Source organism: Anguilla rostrata, chromosome 3 (assembly GCF_018555375.3).
Source record: "Anguilla rostrata isolate EN2019 chromosome 3, ASM1855537v3, whole genome shotgun sequence".
In the NCBI taxonomy this organism is placed as follows: Eukaryota; Metazoa; Chordata; class Actinopteri; order Anguilliformes; family Anguillidae; genus Anguilla; species Anguilla rostrata.
The window spans coordinates 33,238,313-33,258,411 of NC_057935.1; the positions used below are offsets into that span (position 1 = coordinate 33,238,313).

Here is a 20,099-nt window from a genome sequence, read left to right on the forward strand (position 1 = left end):
TTAAATCTTGACTTATTCTTGAAATCTTAACATTTTGATCTCTGTTTTGGACCTGTTCCAGTTAAAGCACCAAGAAAAGTATATATAGGTTGTAGGTATATATACTGTAGGTTACTCTGGATTATTACACAAACATTTTTTTTTCATTTTTTTTTCATTATTATTACAATTTTAAAATTTTACATAAAAAACTCTGAAAAAATTAGTTCTTAATAGATTTAAAATTTGTATAAAAATATCCTATAATTTTGTTATTCGAGCACAACAAATGCAACAAAGTTTTCTGTCATTAGCCTTTTTTATCTAATAATATAAAACTGATTCAATAATTATCCTGACCATTACTGAATCAAGGCTATTTAATTCTTAACTTATATATATATATAGTTTTTGAATGCCGTGCTCTGGCAGTTATTTGAATGTAATACCACTGCAAATTAATGCATACAGCATACAATGTCTAAAAAACACGGCTGCCTTTTCTAGCTATAATTTAATTCAATTGCATTTTTACCGACACCCATATGAGTATAGAAACAGTTCCAATTCTATGTTGTGCAGACAGCAGTCTGAGTTGTGTGATGTCCCTTCAGTGGTGGTGGTGGGATCCATTTTCCCTCTCTGTGTATTGAGTGTGCTGTTCTTTCTGCACTTTAATCAGGGTTAAAGGCCCTATCTCAATTATACACTAATATCCTGAACAAAAGGCACTGTCTGAGATTTCCATTTTGACAGCAATTCACAGGGGGTCAAACTGGCGTGTGATCTCTGCTTTGCACTAGATCCCTGCAAGAGATCGTTTAAGCCAAAGGCTGAAGCAGAGAGCAAGCCTTCCTTGTTATGCCCGACTAGAAGCAGCGATATTTCAGACAGCAGGACGTATCCTGGAGTTCATGTTTTTCCTGTGCGTATTTATGTGAGTTGATGTATTGCCAGCATGTGACCTAATCTCCAATTGGATGTGCACCACTGGCCACATGATGTGCTTGGTTGCACCTGAAGCTTAATTAACGGGATGACCAACATAATGATCCCTTCATTGCACCCCTCCTCTCCTAACGGGAGCCAGCCACTTCCGTTTAGACGCCCGTGAGCCACAGAGGTCTTTCGTTCTCTAGGGCAGGAGTGCAGAGATAAACCAGTAAAATCTGACCTGTAAAATCACACCGAGAAGCACAGAAATTAGCCGTAATCCATTATGTGACACTGAGCGCTTTAGAACGTTGCTCCTTACCTTGAGCCCTCCTGTGGAAATAAAGACAAGCTCAGAATTATAACTTTGCCTCAACAAGGACGGATGTAGCGAGCAGTGGCTGGCGTCTCTCAGTTACTCCCCCTAGAGAGCAGAAATCACCTCTAAAGACAACACCATTCGCACTACTCCTCTTGTAGATGTGACAAACTGCTTTTGTTCGAGTTCACCTGTGATGTTTTAGGGGCCGACTGCTAAATAAACTTGCCCTGGAAACATACTCACTGACTCCAATCCTGGGAGAAGCGCCCACATAACAGCAACACCGCCCAGTAAAAAGGTTGAACGTGTATTTATCTGCGATAAAAGAAGACATGAGACATTTTTATGCGCTGTTCATCCGTGAAACAGTTCTCATGTTATGGATTACACACTTTGTTTAACTTGCCTTTTCCTATTACAGTCACTGCGCTACCTTGACTTAGGAACCTAGAGGTAAATATTCTGAAATATTATGATATACATAACTATACTTCTAAATAATGAGAGCATGCATGTGGAAAGGTGAGGAAATAAAGCCTTGCTTTTGTTTTCATAGTTCATACATTTGGAGGAGAAATAACAGGTTTTATGTGAGCCCTTTTACCTGCACTATGATATGCATATGTAGAGCAGGAGTAGAATTGGGGTGCTTGAGCCATTTTACCTGAACGATATACAGCAAATGCAGAATGTGGGCGCTCGTCAGGTGTGGCGGGCACACAGTAATTTCCTCCCCAGGGGAAAGGTGAGGTACGTTTGTGGTCAGAGTGCTGCAGCGGCTGTCAGCTCGTCCGATCGCAGGAGACTTCCCCCGTCTCAGCCCGCACCCCATCACCTTACCTTGACAAGCACTCTCGTTGCTTCCCTCTTTAAAAATCCTGGAATTTCATTACCTCAGCCATAATGAAGCCCTTCTTGGAGTCTGCACAGTCTTTTTTTCACCTCGGTTTCCTTCTGTCAGGGAAGAAGAAAAGGGAGAGGGCGCACAAAGTAAATGAATTGTTTTGCGAGAAGATGGATTACAGAGCGGGGTCTGTCGGCGCTGCCTGATACGTCGCGCAGGCTGAAGCTTTGCCAGGCCGCACTGCGCTGACCAATATCTGGATCGCACTCCGGCCTAGAGCACCGTGCGTGGGGAAGTGCTTGGCCTTGATAAGACCCCTGGCGCCTCTGTCAATGCCTTCTAGCAATTTGTGACCCCGCTTCGAGACGGTATCGATTTCTTTCCAGGCAATCTTGTTTCATTGTGGGTTTCAGCTCCGGCCTGCGGTCGTCTCAGGTGTCTGAGGTGATGTTTTGGTTACAGAAATCAAGGTAATAATTGAGTTTATTGACCTCACCAGATCAAACCTAGCAGTTTTCAAATATACAGTAAGGTGGAATTTTACAGATATGCGTCCGGAGTCCTTGTATTACCAATGTGCTCAAAGCATAAAAATCAATGAACTGTCCCTGTGTTAACCCTTCTGTACCCCATACAAACACTGTGACAGTAAGATGTACTGCACTGGAATTTAAAAGAGGTTTGTGGAATCTGTCTGAATCCCTGGTACTGGAATTGTGCATTGTGTAACACATCAAACAAAGACAAATGAGGCTGATATTAAAATATTAATGCTGGAAACTTCACTACTCACACAAACCTGTGGTGTTTTTTAACCAAACAGATGAGAATAATCCAGAATTACTGTATAATAACACTCAAATACTCAAAAAAAAAAATACACTGTATCATGTTTAGCACTTAACGTGTTGTTATTTTATAAAAGATGCCATTTTTAGGAGAATTAAAGGGAGAAGAAAGCGTCACGCTTATGCCTCACGTCCTTTCTGCCTATCAACTGTCTTAGTCCAGAGTGTGTTCAGAAACTGTTGAGCAGTTTTAATTATGCACATAATAAGGTCCGGGTCAACATATTTCATGCCAAAAGAATGATGTGCATTTAATGACTCTAATACATTATGATCCCTGTGTAATTTCATTGACAGAGCGGTTGTAAGTTTAAATACTATAAATCAGTATCAAGGTTTGTCTAGGTGGAGAAAATAGATGAGTGATTTTTCTGAGTGGTGCATTTGAGGGGGTGTGTAGGGGTGGTGGGATGGGGCTCTCAGCCTACATGCACATACAGCCACACAGAGCTGGCTGATAGATAACGGTCACCTCGAGGCTGACTAATAAGCCATGCTAAGGGGCTAAGAAGCCTGACGTTACAGAATGCAGTTTTTACAATGTAAGATGTATTGGGTTAATATAGTTACTCACTGATGCTTACCTGACTTAATGCCCCTGCTCTAAATCAAGGCTAGCTGCAATCAGTTATGTGATGGGTTAGGGGGGGTGGGGGCGTGGAGGAGCACAGATAAAAACCCATGCTTCCCAGGAAAATTGCCCACAGATTTTGACTGCAGAGACTGCATAGGGTTTGAGCTCTTTTTCTCTTCCATTAGATGGACCCTCAAAGAGGACATTGTTCACACTGCGGGGTACAAACATTCTATCTTAAAGCTGAATTTAAGATTTTCCTTTTTTATGAATCTTAACTAATTAATAAATCTGAAAATGTCACATTTATATATTTTAAACCAACATCGGTTGGAATCATCATTTAATGTTATTATCTAATTGAAATTTCTCCTTAAATAAAATAAGGTGCAAAAGTGAACTCCTTAGAAAGTGTTTATTTGTATGCTCCAAGCAAACGGCAGGCCAATGGGGTATATGAGCTTATTTGACCAGTCAAGCAGTATAGTAGGCTTCATTATTTCATCTTTTTAGCCCAGCTGCCATCATTCTGGCTGTTAATCCTTACATTCTAACCTCCATAGTATATTTGTAATATTTCCCACGTACTCAGAAGCCCAACCTGTATTACCACAACGCATTAAGTTTCAGCGGGTGCAGTGACTAAGATCCAAGGGGCGAGGAGACACGGGTGAAGCCGACAAACGACCCAGTGAGCGGCCGCATCAATTTCACCGGAGACAAATCTCAGTCACGCAGCTTAGGAAAACACAATGCAGGGGGGCTTTATCTCCTCCTGCAGGAGGGGCCCAGGCGGGTCCCCTCAGGACGGGCACATTCACACCGCGTAATGGGCACAATCAATTTCTGCCCTCCTTAATCAATGAGCCCCTTGCTTTCACTGTTCAGCACCTCATGAACAATTGAAGTTCCTGCAAACAAAAAAAGCTCCCCTGGTATGCTGGCCATGGCAAGAGGGTGACACACCCCGATGTGTGCATCTCACCCAGTCTGGCCGTGAACAGCTCCAGCCACAGGGCTGTGTAGCTACTCTTGATTATGACAGCACACAGAGCTGACACAAAACACACAGAAAAGAAATTCAGAGCAAGGATACACTAGTCCACGTGCTTCACCAACGGGGATCAATATCTGGCTCTCAGACAGAAGCCTTTCAGCAATAGGGAAATCACAGCCAGCAGCCTGCTGCTGATGTCATACATCTGTAACTGATAAAAAGTTCCCTTGTGTTGTGAGATCACATTTGTTAAATAAATACATTCTTTAATAATGTTGAGGTCCCCAGGTTGAGTACGGAATGTTTTATTCTCCATACACAGTCTGATTAATTAGCATAACCCGACATCTCATTCAGCACCTTTCAAAACTCCGACGAACATCCTTTTCCATGTCGCAGAGGAATCTGTAGTCACAATTTCCTTCGGCGATGGAGGTTTTTGCACATCGTGAGAACAATGTACCTCACATGCCCAAGTTGTAATTATCCCCGAGATGGCAGATGACAGTTAAAAACTTAATTTAGAATAAAATCCTTTGACTGAGTCGCAGGGAAAAGAGAAGGATCCCTTCTTTATAATGGTAATTACTCTGTCATTTATTATTCTATCATCAAAAGCAATTAAATGAGTGCAAGGAAACAGTTGATAATAAAGTGTAGGGAGAGTGAATGCTAATTAACCTCTAAGCGTTGTGCTCCATGCAGGGCCTCTGCTTCTGCTCTCCAGGCCGCCACTGAAGGGGGTCCCAGGGAGTGCTGGAGGTCAGGTCTGTCCACCCACTCCTTCATTTTCAGCCAACCTGGAGGAAGATGAGGGAGTCAGCTCTGTTGGCCATGGACCGCACATGTGTGATAGCTAGCATTTGTCACCCGTCCGCAAATCTCTGTTCATATGCACGAAAGGCCTGTTTAAAGCAACGCCATGGTGCATTACTTTCCAGTGGTTGCAGGAGTTTATCAGACTAACCTGACTTATGCTGCACAGGTATAAATGAGTACTGATAAATATTTGTTGTACATGTTTTTTCTTGGTAACAAGATGTTCGGCACAGAGTTAATCCCAACTATGCATTACCAGAGGTTCTCATTCCCAAGGCAGTTGGTCTTAATTGTGTTCACTTTAATTATCAGTAGGCCTGACTGCCTTTGTGGACTTTTCATTCTTGGAAGCGTCTTTGACATTCAGTCATTTTAAAGCTTTTCTGAGTGTGTTTTTTAAAGACACAAAGAGACATAATTGTCCTGGCCAACAGGCAGGAACAGCAGGACACCTGACATCACGGGACAAAGATATCCTTACAGTTAATCGTGACTCTCTGTCTGAACAAAGTGGAGGGAGATGGCAGCAATTATAAGATTAGGCCAACACCCTTTCAGTAGGGGCTTAGACTGGTTTCACAAAAAAAAAACATCTTTACACTTGAGTTTGTCAGGGCTGAGCACCTGGATTGATTCACAAGGGCTCCTGTCATTATCTGTAATTCTAGTTTCCTGGTTAAAACCGTGCTCTAAGTTCCACTTACAGAAGTCATGGTACACCCCGAAGGCTATTACTATTCCAACAACCTGCCTGATTTTCCTGTGATATGGAGGATCTGCGACCAGTTTTGTGTTTCCAAGGCTCTGACCAAACCAGACAAATTGTTCTGAAGCTAGAAAACACAGTTAATCTGATGGTTTAGGTTCCAGAAGAAATAACCAACCATATTCCAACTAATCATAGAACAGCAGTATCACAGACCGAACTTTAATGTTTAGACACAAAATACTTGCACAATAACAAAGAAAGCAATGGATGTGATTAGCGTTTCTCACATGCTAACTCAGTGCTTTTAACAACCCGGCCGCCAAACACATCCCTCTTTTATCATTTTAGGCTGTCTTTACAGATCCCATTGACCATAGGTCTGTAACACCAAGATCCAGACGCCTGGCTGCTTTGAGCCCGCGGCCCAGTCTCACAGACAGACAAACGATTTACTGAAATATCAGCCCGAAAGCGAGGAGGATGACTGCATGTAAAAGAAGATGGAAGGAGGAGGAAGAAAAAAATCCAATCTGGGATAATAACAGCTGTGTAGTTTGTCACTTTAAGAGCATCCACCATCCTGTCTTTGGCAGATTATTTGCATTCCTCAGGTTCAGCATCGGCTGAATAATGATTCACAAATCACTCTCCCAACACCAGTCAGGGGCTGTGATCCTGTGAATAGACTATTGTACCTGGGACTGTAATTGGTGAGGACTTGACAGAGCCGAGCAATGGTAACCAAATAACAAAAAGGCTCTTGGCCCAGTGTTGACGGATGATTTTCATAATGTGAAGGTAGCGACAGGGCGAATGAGCGGCAAACCAATGTGGGGGGTCTCCGGGTCTTCGCACAGAACGACACAGGACCTGACAAACACTATACCAGAGGAGCAGTGTCACCCCCCCCCCCCTCCCCCACCCCTCTCTAGATACACAGCTCTGTCAATTAAGGAGTCAGAAGTTCTGCTGTTAGCCTCTACTTCCAATTTCACAAAACTTTGCTGCTCACCGCCCTTGTCATCTGCTCTGCCACGTTAAAATCATGTCCCAATTACTCACTGAGCCCTGAGCCTGCTCAAGTGTAAACATTAATGACTAAACATCACACAATATAGTTTCATAACCCTATCACAAGGATGTATTCCTCCGTATTTTGAGCATAAATTTTTTTTCAGAAATAATAACTTCTAAAGGGTTTGGCAATAAGAAAAAAGGTTGATCCCACCCATTTATGGATAGTGCATAGTTGTAGAACACTGCTATTCAGACATTCCCCGTGTAGAACTGTCTGGGGTCCCAGGTACTGTATCAGTGCTTTTCTCACTGACAGAATCCTACCACCCTCAAACAAATAGCAACAGAGAGGGATTCCACATCACCATTACAAACAAATCACCAGCTTGCCAAAATTACATTATAAAACATTTTTTAGATTGTGGAAAGTTGTGAAAATGTTGCGGTTTTGTGATTTTGTCCTGTCACACGCATAAAATGTAAAATTGATTCACAATATAGATGGAAGGTTGTGGTTTGGGAGTGATAAAAAAGTAAATGTAACCACTTTGCAACAGATTGTTATTCATCAAAACCTTACTGCAATATTACTGAAAACACAGCAAGAATGTTTCATCAAAAATTTGAAAATAAAATCAAGCCAAAATTCCTCAAAAAATCAAAGACACTGAATGTGCAATGTGTATTTCTCTGGGAAATACTGTGTGACATCATCAAGGTATTTAAACTATAGTTTAACAGAATTATAGACATTTGTTCCGTTTAGTCATTCAACTGGAGCATTATCTGTCAAAAGATAACACTAGTCAAATGTACTGAAATTAGAGAAATTGAAAAAGGGGGAGATAGAGAATCTGACTACTGACCTATTAACAGCTAAGCGCAATAGTAATGTGCAATCACTCACAGCTTGGCTAATAGAAAGATTCAGCACTTTCTAGCCCAGACCTCTGTCTTCTCTGAACAAATGATGCCTGAAATTTTTATTCTTCTCATAATGGAATTTCAATGGCCTTCGCTGCAAATCTAGTGGAAATTTTTGCATATTAAGTAGAAAAAATTAAATGTTAACCACGTTTTAATGCAATTAAGGCTGACAGGGACATTATTTCTGCTAATCATTCACTGGCTCAAAAAGCTCAAAACAGGCTGAGGCCAAAACAATGTTTGCTGCATTTTTCTTACATGTCCCAATCAGGAAAAAATACACAAACACTTTATGATTCTCCATATGTAACTCTATTTGAACATCCCACTATTGCACACGCTAATAGTAATCCGTTAAAGCAAAAGGATGTGTGTGTGTGTGTGTATATATATATATATATATACACACACACACAAACAAACACTCAAAGTACAAACATACAGCAATATATGATTATCAAGTAACAAACAAAATAGTAGAAACATAATATATGAATATCAAGTAACTAATAATGAGTAGAACCACCCTTCACCTTCAGAACAACTTTAATCCTTGGAATGTTGTCATACAGGTTCTAAACTGTGTATAATACTGGACCATTACTTTTCTATTGCTCAGGGGTCCAGGTTTTGTGCCGCTTACACCAGGTTATGAGTCTTTGTGCAGTAACCTTGTATGCAAGTATTCTCTGACCCAGCCAAGGCATGTGAGCTTAGTGAAGCTCACAATGTGCCGTTTTTTTAAGACTGGGTCACAGAGGAATTCATTCAACTCTGTGGTCATTTCTATGCTGTAGTTTCGGGATGCATTGCAACTCTCCCTGTCCGTCTATCTGCCCCTGTCAGTGAGCATCAACGTGTGACTACTTTGGCAAAACAGTTTGATGATAATTTTACCTTGCCACATTAAATAATTTTATATGTTTTTGTGACCAGACACTCACAAATCTGATTATTTTAAACTTGTTTTAGACTGTTATATCTGATTGTTTGATTTGTTTTAACCAAATATGACTCAGCGTAGCTGTCTTTCTAATTCTGGATTTGTTACTTCAAAATTAAAATCCTTTTTCATGTGGTATTATTATTATTTTGTATAGCAATGTGCTTGTAATACTTAATTTGAATATGTTGATATATTGAAAAGCACTGTACAGATGACTTCAATAATAATAATAATAATAATAATAATAATAATAAATTTAATTGTTGCTGTAGTAGTATCCATAGTGATATTGTATTGTAGATATTGTATTTGTATATCTTGTGTTTCATATCTCATTTTTATCTTGAGCTGCATACTACTTATACTACAACATAAGATATTAAGGAGGTATGAAAGCATGTTTAAGAAATGTTTTTGAATTTAAATAGCTAAATTAGTTAATCTATGTGCAATCAAGGTTTCTTGTTCCTTAATTCAATGAATTTAGACCGTATTACAATTATACTTTTTAGTTCTGCTTATCCTGCATTTAATATGACAATATACAATTGCTAAAAGACACAAACAGCCCACTTAGAGGGGATTTAGAGTAATGTGCTGAACTGGAACTAATTCAATACTTCTAAGCTAGTGCTTAGTTCACAAGTTGGCCGAAATGACAATTTCCTAATCACTTGACTTTTTAATGTTTTTTCTTTTTTTTTTTTTCCTTTTTTGTGTTAAGATCTTACAGAGGGGAATGATTTCCGAATATCCACAAGCCGGTGACGCCCCCTTGAGCAGAGAGAAGACTTCAGTATACTGCACTGATTCTGTAAAGGCACTGAAGAAATTGCGAAGAGTATGCACGCGATCTACCTGCGGCTGTGCTCCTTCTGGTGTCTTTACCTGCTCCCCCAAAACGACTTTATCCCCATTAAAGCAGGTAAACCCATAAAAGCTGGTGACAAAGGGACCCAGCCCCCAGGCCTTGAACAGCTCTTTCAAACACGATTGACTGCTGGAGAACCTGAGGCATAATCCTCTCAGAGCTGGTAAATCTGAAGTCCCAGTGAGAGGAGTTGCCTCTCCCACTCCCACCTCCTGAGAGAGACCTGAATAGCCAGTACCAACACACACTCCCCCTTTTCTGCCCAACCTGTGCCCATACACTCAGTACCAACACACACCCCTCCCCAACCTGTGCCCATACACTCAGTACCAACACACACCTCTCCCCAACCTGTGCCCATACACTCAGTACCAACACACACCCCTCCCCAACCTGTACCCATACACTCAGTACCAACACACACTCCCCCTCCCACACTCAACCTGTACCCATAAACTCAGTACCAGCACACTCCCCCTCCCTGCCCAACCTGTACCCATAAACTCAGTACCAGCGCACACTCCCCTCCCCTGCCCAACCTGTACCCATACAATCAGTACCAACACACACCCCTCCCCCACTCAACCTGTACCCACACGCTCAGTACCAACACACACCCCTCCTCTGCCCAACCTGGACCCATACACTCAGTACCAGCACACACCCCTCCCCTGCCCAACCTGTACCCATACACTCAGTACCAACACACCCCTCCCCTGCCCAACCTGTACCCATACACTCAGTACCAGCACACACCCCTCCCCTGCCCAACCTGTACCCATACACTCAGTACCAACACACACTCCCCTCCCTGCCCAACCTGTACCCGTACAATCAATACCAACCCACACCCCTCCTCTGCCCAACCTGTACCCATACACTCAGTACCAACACACACCCCTCCTCTGCCCAACTTGTACCCATTCAATCAGTACCAACACACACCCCTCCTCCGTCCAACCTGTACCCATACACTCAGTACCAGCACACACCCCTCCCCTGCCCAACCTGTACCCATACAATCAGTACCAGCACACACCCCTCCCCTGCCCAACCTGTACCCATACACTCAGTACCAGCACACACTCCCCCTCCTCTGCCCAACCTGTACCCATACACTCAGTACCAACACACACCCCTCCTCTGCCCAACCTGTACCCATACAATCAGTACCAACACACACCCCTCCCCTGCCCAACCTGTACCCATACAATCAGTACCAGCACACACTCCCCCTCCTCTGCCCAACCTGTACCCATACACTCAGTACCAACACACACCCCTCCCCTGCCCAACCTGTACCCATACACTCAGTACCAGCACACACTCCCCCTCCCCTGCCCAACCTGTACCCGTACAATCAATACCAACCCACACCCCTCCTCTGCCCAACCTGTACCCATACACTCAGCACCAGCACACACTCCCCCTCCCCTGCCCAACCTGTACCCATACAATCAGTACCAACACACACCCCTCCTCCGTCCAACCTGTACCCATACACTCAGTACCAGCACACACCCCTCCCCTGTCCAACTTGTACCCATACACTCAGTACCAGCACACACTCCCCGTCCCCTGCCCAACTTGTACCCATAAACTCAGTACCAACACACACCTCTCCCCTGCCAAACCTGTACCCATATAATTAGTACCAAAACACACTTTATCCAGACAAACTCTGCGGCCACATCTCCTCATCAAGTTGTTTTTCTCCTTCTTTTTGAGATCACACTGTGTTCTGAAGCACACTCTATTGTGACCCCCCCATACACACATAAACATACACACACAAACAAACGCACACACACAAACATATATACGTGTGCACACAAACAATCACACTCACACACACACACACACACACACGTACACACACACACAAACACATGCACACACACACACACATGCACACACACACACACACGCACGCACACACACACACACAAACACACGCATTCACACACACGCACACACACACATAAAAGGGGTACATGAGCTTATGATGCCATTTGAGGTAGGAAAGTCAGGAGCTCAGCTGGAGGCTTTTCATCCTCCCAGCGGTAAATTTTTGTGAGGCCATCAGCGCAGTCGCTGTGGTTACGGGCGGATCGCTCTCCGCTCGCTGTGTCCAGGGGCCTGATGGAGGGGCCTTAGACAGGGCCCAGCAGGGCACAGAGCAAAGGGGCGGCGGGCAGAGTGACGTCTCTCCTTCTCCTCGTGTGTCATTATTCAGCCATGCAGAGAAACAGCAACGATTCTGCCACTTTAATCGTGCCTTGCTCATCGGAAAGCCGTGCCAAAGTATCTGAACGCCAAGTGACCGCTGACCAAACAGGCTCAAAAAGACAATAACACATCGCCGTAGCTACAGCACAGCTCATTGCGGTTCGGAGAAAATGAACTGCAGACGGACGTGGCGACCCCTTCAGAACGTCGCCAAATAACTCCTCACACTGTGCCTGCAGTTCTGTCATCTACTGCCATTGAATGGAAAACTGAAAGGGGGGGCAGGGTTCCAGGGGGTGGTGGGGGTTGGTGTGGGGGGGTTGTCAAAATCTGACAATTGTGACAAGAGCAGGCCGACTGTAGCGCGGCAGAATTCCTGGTGAATTTCTCCATCTCCCCTTCTTCTTAAGCGCTGTCCTGGATGACAGCTTAATGTGTACCACATGCAATATTTATTCTCATCTTGTGTCAGGCTGTCGGGCCATCCAGGGGAGTACAAAGAATGTCACTTATTAGAATAAAAGCAGAGAGAAGGTAATCAAGGGCATATGTGGCATTGGCCAATCAGGGACCTGCTCTGGCATCCTTTTTCCATTCATAACAGTCCACCGATTGCTCTGATAACAAGCTTTCAGGAGCTGTATGTGGCAATGCTAAATTCATTTATTTAGCTCGTTAAAGCTGGTCTGCTGCAGGGACGCTGACTGTGACACATACATTTTGTTATAACCTCATCACAAAGATAATAAATAACGCAACTTGTCTCAGCCGTAACTATCAAAATATATCATTAACTAGCCATTTTCAAATGTGCACCGGCTCGCCATACTCTCAATATCAGAAGGAACGCTGGCCTTGAATAGTAATGACAGGCAGGTTTTATTTTTATACATGCAGCCTTGCTTTCTTCTTGCCTGGAGGCTCATCTGTAGAACATTTTAAAGGCCAACAGCCACTGCATTTATTAGAGTGCAGACACAGTCTGATGATGAACTCTATTGTCTGGGCAACACCTCATTGGGAAACTGGCAGGTTAAATCAAACATAAGCATGTACATATCAGAAATGTTCATTTTTGGTGTCCATTTTGTAATTAGTCATAGGTGTAACTCAATTTTTAAAATGCTCAGAAGATTTTGTCATACATAGCTAAATGCCCTGTTAAAGTTTTAAACATAATTATTACGAGTGTACTTACATTGCAATCATAGAATTTTGGAAAGACTTTTGGCCACCTATTCCTTTATACAAAAATAAAAAAGTGAATATGATTGACCTGTAATGATAGACATTGTTATCATAATAAGTTTTTAGCTATTTAATATTGATATCACCAATAAATATAGTGTTAAGGATTATTTATAGATCAACAGTAATCAGTTGATCTGTAAACGACTATAATTTAGTTACACATCTAACACACAGAACTTGTGTGACCAAATTTTAAACAGTGCTATCTGTAAATTTAAATCGCTACCTTACATTATCAAGAATTACTTTAAACTTAAATAATGGGTGGTGTTATCAGTGATTGACAGTAATATGAAAAATGTTAAAGTGAATGCAGACTAATGCCCAGTTTGCGTAGGTAGGTCATCCTGAGGAGTAGATTTATTTATCAAACACCAGCTCCTATTAGTTTGTACAATATCTCAATGTTTTTTTAAAATTATAGAGTGTATCTGAAGACTTTACTGTCATTCCACTAAAACGAATGTCTGGCCTGTCTCTTTTTGGCCATTTGTGAAATGACAGTGACACCGCCATTCACCCTTGGTGTCTATACTTCTGTCTTGCCATCTCAAATCACAAAACTTACTTTAGTATATTGAGACCCTTTATTAACCAAGCAAACATTAAAACTCCACTAAATAAAATGAACACAAACTAGCTAACCAGACTAATGCTAGCAAGCTGGGACACAGTAACATTAATGTTAGCTAGCTAGCTAACGTAGTTATTGAACATTATCATTCATACACTTAATGAATGAATGACAGTGAAAGTGCGAACATACAGTAACTGCACAGACCTGTATTGTTTCACCCACAATTGTCTTTAGGAAAAGTGACAACTGAATTTAAAGAGAGGTTTGGGGACATTTGCCATTAAAACATTTGCTTTTCATAAAATAATGCCCAGTCATATCCATTTTGTCATCTGAATAAAGTTTGCAATGTCAATCTTCCGATTTCGGATGGATAAATCCCAATAGTATTGCTGTATCTTTCTTCATCAACTAAAATCCTAAACTTGCTGGTTAGAGAAGCTATTTCAAGTAATGAGAGAACTGAGCTAACTCAGCTTACTAGATAATGATAATGATGACAATGATGATGATGATGTTGATGATCATGATGATGTTTAAGTTTTGATTCCATGTGGTTATTTGAAAATAAACTGTCAGACAGGTTTGTCACAAGCCATTTTATGTCATTTGTGAATCATCACCAATGAATATTGGAGCAACAAGGCAGATGTGTTTCTTGCTAGCCACACAATCCTTCTAGTTTAAGAGTACAAATTTAGTCTATTGTTTTAACGCCTACCTGGTAGTCATTTTAACTACGTGAATCACAAAGCAATAATATGCAGTTTTTTTAAATGACAGGAAATGCATTTAAGAAATTTTTTTGACCACAGAATTTATAAAGATCTAAGTTACCTTCTAAACAAGAAAAATGGCTGCCATCAAGTTTTTGACCATGTTCTATTGGCTGACATAGCATCACGTGCACATCCATATGTGTCAAAAGCAATCCATTTATCGTTGTATCGTGCGATTCATTACAATGAACAGATGTTGTAGTAGATACAGTCCAATAGAGACAGTTAATAATTCAGAGACTAGAGCATTTCTAATGATGTAATCAGCTGGAAAATTAAAAAAAGAGAAGAAGAAGAAGGAAATTATAATGAAAAAAGAGATTTGGGGCTTACTGTGCGACCTTGTAAAGGTGTACCAACATTTTGTGCATTCACATGAAGGCTGAAAAAGCGCTTCTCTGTGCTTTATAGGTATGGTGTATGCACTACCATGCTGCAACATACCTGTCATACAATCCCAAGTGATCATACATCACTGCTGTTCTTCTCAAGTCAATAATTGTGCCAACCTTGGACATTTTCACCTACCTCCATCCTCTTTGTTAAAATGTTACAATTTGACCACTGGGCCACTTACTCTCCATCCATCATTTTGTGAGTGCGCACATTAGCATACACCCAGTCTAAAATTAGCATTAGCATGGTCGGGATGTGTTCCAACAGCCAATCAAAATGTAAACCTCCATGGCAAAGAGGGATTTGTACCTTCATTGCAATTTAACTGCTTACACATAACACTGTTGTTCAATATAATAGCACTTTGCAGGGACATAGACAGAACATAGATAAATATATATATATATACCGGCCACTTTATTAGGTACACCTGTTCAACTGCTCGTTAATGCAAATATCTAATCAGCCGATCATGTGGCAGCAACTCAATGCATTTAGGCATGTAGACATGGTCAAGATGATCTGCTGAAATTCAAACCAAGCATCAGAATGGGGAAGAAAGGTGATTTAAGTGACTTTGAACGTGGTCTTCTGCTGCTGTAGCCCATCTGTTTCAAGGTTTGATGTGCTGTGCGTTCAGAGATGCTCTTCTGCATACCTCGGTTGCAACGAGTGGTTATTTGAGTTACTGTTGCCTTTCTATCAGCTTGAACCAGTCTGGCCATTCTCCACTGACCTCTGCCATTAACAAGGCATTTTCGCCCAGAGAACTGCTGCTCACTGAATATTCTCTCTTTTTCAGACCATTCTCTGTAAACCCTAGAGATGGTTGTGCGTGGAAATCCCAGTAGATCAGCAGTTTCTGAAATACTCAAACCACCCCGTCTGGCACCAACAACCATGCCACGTTCAAAGTCACTTAAATTACCTTTCTTCCCCATTCTGACGCTTGGTTTGAACTTCAGCAGATCGTCTTGACCATGTCTACACGCCTAAATGCATCGAGTTGCTGCCACGTGATTGGCTGATTAGATATTTGCGTTAACGGGTGCAGTTTGCAGTTGAACAGGTGTACCTAATGAAGTGGCCGGTGAGTGTGTATATATATATATATATATATATATATATATATATACATGCATACATATAGTGAGCTGTTTGGGACAAAGACATGATTTTTTCTTAATTTCGCTCTGTACTCCACAATTCACATGCGGTTAAAGTGCAGATTCTCAGTTTTAATTAAAGTGTATTTTTTTATTTACATTTTGGTTTCACTCTGTAGAAATTACGGTATAGGTACTTTCATAGGTACCACCCCCCCACTCACCCCCATTTCAGGGCACTGAAATATATTAATTAATGTTATGTAAATGAGAGTAGTCATGTTTAGTACATTGATGCATATTGCATATCCTTTTCATGCAATGGCTGCTTGAAGTCTGTGGCCAATAGACATCACCAGGTGCTGAGTATATGTTCACTGATGATGCTCTGCCAGGCCTGTACTGCAGCAGCTTCTGCTTTTTACTGGGACTAGTTGCCGTAAGTTTTCTCTTCAGTGTGTGGAATGCTTGTTCAACTGGATTCAGATTGAGTGACTGACTTAGCCAATCAAGAATTTTCCAGTTTTTGGCTTTGGAAAACTGCTTTGTTGCTTTAGTAGTATGTTTGGGGTCATTGTCTTGCGGCGCCATCCAATGAGTTTGGGGGCATTTGCTTGAACTTAAGCAGATAAGATGTTTCTGTACTATCAGCAGTTACATCAACAGTGAACACAAGTGAGCCACTACCTGTGGCAGCCATACATGCGCAAACCATAACTCCCCCTACCAAAGCTTAGAGAGACTAGACACTGAAAGCTTTCTTATACCAGCACTATGGAAGCAACTGAACACACCTGACTAATCGGAAACACCTGCAAAGCCATGTGTCCTAAACATTATGGTGCTCTGAAATTGGTGGGGGGGGGGGGGGCGATGTAAAAAGGGCTGTAATTTCTACATAGTAAAACTAACATGCATAATACCCTTTAATAAAACTGACAATTTGCACTTTAACCACACATTAACTGTTTGACTTCAAATTTAATTGTGGAGCACAAAGCAAAATCAAGAAAAATTTGTCTTTAACCCAAACATTATGGAGGGCCCTACACCTATGTATATTAAGATGTTTATATGTAAAGTAATTATCAGCCAAATAAAAGCAGAACCCTATAGCTGGGGAGATTTAACATAAATGTCTGTACATGCACTGTCACCATCAAAGTCAGCCTCTTACTGATGTCTGCTGTACCTAAGTGCAATTTTCCTTGTTGGAGCACATATGTACTGACAGTGTTGTGTTATCTATATCTTTGTCATTCGGAGGACCATCTGCTCGTTGCCAGAGAACAAATGAGTCTGTCCTTTGTCCCCTTGCCTGGTGAGAAGCCCCTGACATGGGCAGTTAGGATCTCATTACTGATAATGATGGGGAAAGAACAGCACTGCCCAGAAACAAGGGGCAACCATGTCCTCTACCAAACCAGCGGATGGAACATTAGGCCAGTGCTCAGCCTCAGTGTACCTGAACAAACAGTTGGCTGCAAAAGCACTTTATTAGTGCCATCTGTTTGTGTTTTACAGTGCAACATCTCCACTCCAGCATTCATTAAGAGATGTAGCTGGAGGGCTGTAAAGTATGATCCCAAAAACAACACCTTGCTGTGAGAACCAAGGCTAGCTTAATTCAAAGCACAGATTAATTCAAAACTTTATTTTAAAGCAAGTAATCAATCTCCCAGGTGGTGTATCCAGCTTAAACAGCCAGAGTAGGGAATGTTTCTGCCAGCTGGGTGTGTCCTGCCTTGTCACACATTAGCCACTCCTTCAATCAGTTGGGTGTCTTAGTTCACTGCGCCAGTGGTCCAGGCCTCTGGTGCTGTAACTACATAGGTCAGTCAGTGTAGTGCAGCGTGAATATATTTTCATTGAGTTAGGAATAGTCCCTCTACATACACACACACACCCACACACACATGCGCGTGCACACGCACACACACACTCGCGCACACGCACACACACATGCACACACACACACGCACACGCACACACACGCACACACACACACACACACACACTCACCGGACGACATAACAGAAGTACTACATGAAAAAGGATATTAACTTCCAAGTAAATAAATCACAATTACAAAGGCAGCTCCACAGGCAGCTATATGTGTCAGCAATAAAAGAGGTCTGACAATCTGCACTTTGATATGTCCGTTTCCAAATCAACATAAGGCATCTAACAAAGAGCCCCAAGTTTCAAAGAGTCAAATAGTCTGCACCTGAATTGCAGCAGCTTTGGTCACAGAAACTACAAAATAATTAAATATTTCAAAGGATTATATTCATATTAACTGAGGTCACGCAATAGTGACCCTCCCTAACTTATATCAAGATTATTGACACATATTAAAGTTTGGAAAGGCCTATAAGTTTTTTTCACCAGCTAAAGTTTCAATTAAATTCTAAGGTATGGGAGCATTCTTTAGTCATCAAACTGGCAACAATTTTGTAACCTGGTCTCTGTCATAATAATTCTTGGAATAATAACAGAAGAGCGGTTTCTCCACAGTCAGTCTGCTCCCCCCTCCCCCCCCCCCCTCTCTGACTCTCTCTGTCTCTCTCACTCTCCCTCCGTCCTCACAGCTACCAACACATGTACTGCCATATAGCTCTAACACGAGATTCCCCTCTGTGCAGTCAAGCAACCTTCAAACAGAACCAAAGGCAATAATCGGAGGATTCACAGAAACTGTGGGTGTGACTGGGTTCCCACCTACCAGACTGGCAGGATCAGAAGCTTAAGTTGGGAGAGTTGAAGCTGAAATGGAGGAACTCATTTGTGCTCCCCGTTTGCATGTGATGAGCGAGCACTGCCCAATAGACTGGGAGAGCCAGGAGGGAAGAGGAGCCTACCAGCTGGGTGCTGCGGCTGTCTCTCACTGCCACAGCACCACTTACAGGCCATGTTCGGAAGCTAAAGACTGATCATCCCTTTATTTACATCCCTTTATACCATCACTTGTCTAAACTACATGACACACATAACACATACAACCGAAAATATGCACACACAAATGTTTGTGTATACACTGTTCATATTCACACCAAATATGTGCATAACTGAATGCAACTGCATACACATGCACGCATGCCCATGAACACCCAGGCTTAGGTCCCAGCAAAATGACACTGCCATTTCTCGACAGGCACTGTCAATCTTACTAGGAGACTACCTCACCTGTGCAATCTTCCTGCATTATTGAAGGTTAACAGCTCTACTAAGAGCCTCAACCTGACTTTAAAGAACTTTCTAAAATTTCACAGTAAAAATACAGATGAAGGTTTTACAATTAACAAATAAATTGTCAGTTAAGCACTGACAAGAAAATTTTGTTACCCAGTTTTTCAATTATTGCTACACCAGACATTTTGCTTGGGGATACTTTACAATCAAATTCAATTTAATTTATAAATGGTCCCGGTGAGGACCAAATACTGTGAAATAAGAATGTATTTTTATTTTTATTTTTTCTGTTACATGGTTCCTGTTTTAACATGTGACTGACGTATTCATGCAAAGGACAGTCTTAAGGGGTAAGGCAGCATCTGTGCCATGACAAGTATTCTTGACAAAGGTATACTGTGTCCCATGCTCTCTAATGCACTATGTACAGTACCTGTACCACAAACAAGAGTGTTTGAGGAGGGCTAAGTCCTGGACAGGCTGATGCTCCTGGCAGATTCTGTTCCCAATCACGCAATGCTGCTCCATTCATAAAGACATGACAAACACTTCCTCAATCAGTTTTTACGAGCAGTGGTATGGAGGAGGGGGGTGGCTAGCTAGAGGGAAGAGAGATGTGTTCCCCCCTCCCTTTAAGTCTCCTCAGGAACATCACTTGACCGGCATCAGCTTTGATCTCTAAACTGCAAATTATGCTTAAAGCCAAACAAGCATGGCATGGTTGCCCCTACAAAAACAAACCCTCCCCCCCAAACTGACATCAAAAGTGCACAAACACATGCA

General features: G+C 42.0%; 1 long non-coding RNA gene across 2 annotated transcripts in view; it reads right to left on the minus strand.

Moving 5' to 3' along the window:
• Positions 1–402: 402 nt before the first annotated feature.
• The window catches only part of LOC135250672 (uncharacterized), a 67,144-nt gene continuing 47,447 nt past the window's right edge, over positions 403–20,099 (minus strand). For both annotated transcript variants that reach the window (XR_010328980.1, XR_010328981.1), the window contains exons 7-8: positions 5,179–5,297; positions 403–2,188 (exon numbers count right to left, since the gene is read on the minus strand). This is a non-coding gene — a long non-coding RNA (uncharacterized LOC135250672). The remainder of the gene's footprint in view (positions 2,189–5,178; positions 5,298–20,099) is intronic.